The sequence below is a fragment of the Tupaia chinensis genome, unplaced genomic scaffold (genome assembly GCF_000334495.1).
Source record: "Tupaia chinensis unplaced genomic scaffold, TupChi_1.0 Scaffold148646_1, whole genome shotgun sequence".
NCBI classification, from domain to species: domain Eukaryota; kingdom Metazoa; phylum Chordata; class Mammalia; order Scandentia; family Tupaiidae; genus Tupaia; species Tupaia belangeri.
In genome coordinates, this window is record NW_006208495.1 from 1,556,399 (window position 1) to 1,559,496 (window position 3,098).

The 3,098-nt window shown below is 37.9% G+C and overlaps 1 pseudogene; it reads left to right on the forward strand.

Moving 5' to 3' along the window:
• Positions 1-1,300: 1,300 nt before the first annotated feature.
• LOC102503129 (ankyrin repeat and SOCS box protein 8 pseudogene) lies at positions 1,301-2,161 on the forward strand (annotated as a pseudogene).
• Positions 2,162-3,098: the final 937 nt, after the last annotated feature.

Sequence of the window (3,098 nt, forward strand, 5' to 3'; positions counted from 1 at the left end):
CCTCAAGGTAAAATCCTCAAAAAAAAAAAAAAAAGAAAAAAAAAAAAGAAGATCATAGACTTAACATTGATGATGAAATTATTCCCCGATCTTCAGGAAAACATTATAAACAATAAAATATTCTATATTTGATTGCTTCATTTGTGGTCTCTCAGACAACATTTTAATTGTGTTCTCTAGGGTTCACATCCCTAAAGTCTAGGTAGCAGATATATGACACAATTTGGTGCCAGGATTTAGCTTTTTTGCTCTCCCTTTTCCTCTGTTATCATTCAGTTTATTTAAAAAATAATAATAAGGGAATAGTCATTTTCCTGAAACATTCATTGAAATACACTGTTTATCTCTGCCACTTTTCTTCAACTTTGTTATTGTTTTAGAAAAAAATAAAAAGAAGGTGAATTGTAAATAGATGATTTCCCAGAATTAATTAAACTTTGCAAAAAGGCTTAAGTAAATGAATAGATCAAATCCTCCTGCCCTTAGGTGAGTATAGTTAATTTTTTTCCTTTTTTTTCATTAATTAATTAATTTATTTTTCATTTCATTTTCTTTTATACATTCAATCACATTATTATTTGTCTTACAAAATGGATATTTCAACAGGTGAACATCTCTCCCCAACACAGTTGACTAATTATTAAAGTACAAAAATTATGCTATGCTTTTCCTGAATAACTCTTATCCTTCATAAAAATTTGGCCCCAAAATGATCTATTCCAATAAGACTTCTGCACACATTCAGGGTAATGGGAGAACTCTGCTTTGGGGTTTCTATTACCACTATGCAGGGCATTTTATTGCTTACCAAATTAGAATGAAATTAGCGGAATATGTGATTGTTCTTCATGTAACTATACTTGGAACTCTTTCCAGGCAAGGACTATGCCTTACTAATCTTTATGCCTTCTAGACACTTTTTTTCAGGTTCCTGTCACAATGCACAGAACAGACATTTAATATAGGTTTTGTTAACTAAAATGATCTAAAGTTTCCAGGTCCTTACAATTTATGTGTTTGATTAGAATTTTGTATTAATGCATTAATTATTTTCATTTATAACTTTGAAATAAAGTTAGTTAAAGAAAAGCTGACAAAATAATACAGTCTTCTGTATACACTTTACTCAGCTTCCTTTAATGGCTCCATTATGCACAACCATAGTATAATTATCTAAACTTAGAAATTAATATTGGTACAAAACTTTTGGCTTCTGGTCATGTTTTGATAGCAGCTTTCACCACCCAGCTTAGCCCCGTGGTCCAGCAGCTTGGAGCATATGAGCACACTGTGAGCCTTGATGAGTTCCAGTATGTGGTATATTATGTACAGCATTCAGGGCAAATATTCTCTCTCAGAATGCTTAATTCAAACAATCGCTGCATCCATTCCTTCCCACATGATAACATAGAGGATCTCCTCAGAGAGGAGGAGATGTGAACTATACCCATGGCACACTGAAGCTCCTACACTGTGCCTGTGTGGTATCAGATGCTGACTGTGTGGAGTTAGTCCTGGAAAAAGGAGCTGAGGTAAAACCCTGGATGGTTACAACCAACAGCCTTCCATTAGGTAGCAGAGAAAGATGAGGCCTGTGTGGAGATCCTCTTGGAGCAGAGCACAAACCCCAGTGCATTGGATGGCAGCAGAGATACCTCACTTCACTGGGCAGACTTTAATAACAATGCAGAGTGTATGTGGACTCTCCTAGAGAGTGGGGCCTCTGTCAATGCTCTGGGTTATAATGATGGTACACCGCTCAGCTGGGCTGCCAGGAAGGGGACTCTCAAGAGCATCAGCATCCTTCTTGATTATGGCACTGAGGTGAGAGTCATCAACCTAAAAGGCCAGAGACCCATCTCCCAACTGGTGGCTCTGTAAGTTAGGGGACTTGGAACTGAGAAAGAGAATTCTTGCTTTGAGTTCCTCCACAGAGTTGTTGGACACTTTGAATTGAGAAAAAATGACACCATGCCACAGGAGGTGGCTAGAGACCAGCAGTTATCTGAAAAACTGACTGTTCTGTGCTCAGCCCCAGGAACTACAAAAACACTCTTGTTATTCTATATGCCATGGCTTGGGAGTCCAGTATCTGCCAGACGCAGTGAAGGGCCTTCCACTGTCAGGTTCTTTGAAGGAATACCTGTTGCTCATAGAATAGCCTGGCAGAGACTTTTGTAACATGCAGACAACTCCAGGTGAGGTTTTCTCTGCAGTATCATCACTTTGTCACGGAAAACAGAAAAGCAGTTGTTCCTGTTGTGTAGTTTATAGATTTGGAGACAGTATGTCTCAACAATAACCTCCATCCCACCTCCCTTATGCTGACCAAGCAACCAAACAAAACAATCTTTCATTTCTGTTTTCTGTTTATTGCTTCCTTGGTTTCTTATATTGCATCCTGTAAAAAAAAGAGGTCTCTCCCAACCCTGTCTTTTAAGGAATGAGTAAACAGTATAACTGAAATAAATTTTCCTAGGAAGATGGAAACTATTTGAAGAATGTGTGTGTGGCTGTCCTTTTAGGACATGATTATCATCCTCAAATCTAGAAAGGTTTTTAATTGATCTGTGAGGAACTTTAAGAAAAATCACCATTCCAGCTAACAACAATTGCATCCTAATGAAGGTACTCCAAGCTCCAATGGAGTGCAGATCCAGAATTAGGCTGGATGTTGTCTCTAGAGTGACTTGTCATGGAGTATTCAGAAGGGACTAGTCCCTTTTCTCCTCATAAATTGCCTCTTTTCCATGGTTTACAGTAGTCAGGCAATGATATTTCAGAAAAATTATCTTTGCTTTCCTCAGAAGAGGTGGCAGGTTTTTAATAGTCCCAAGGATTCCTGAGAGTCCTGAGAACTTTTCTTCTAATGCATAAACCAGTTTGTTCTAATGGCCTTAGCAGGCATTTCCTGCATCATAGACTAAAATGTTAGCTCTAGCATTATGGGCTGGGCTGCCTTTTCTCGTGGGTCTTCATTTCCTCTAGAATTTATTTCTCTATGGAAAGTTCACTCTGCTAAGAGTTTGGAGTTATTTTTCTTTCACTTGTCTTGGAAATTTTGCATTTATGTGACTTAAAAGACTTGTGGGGCTGGG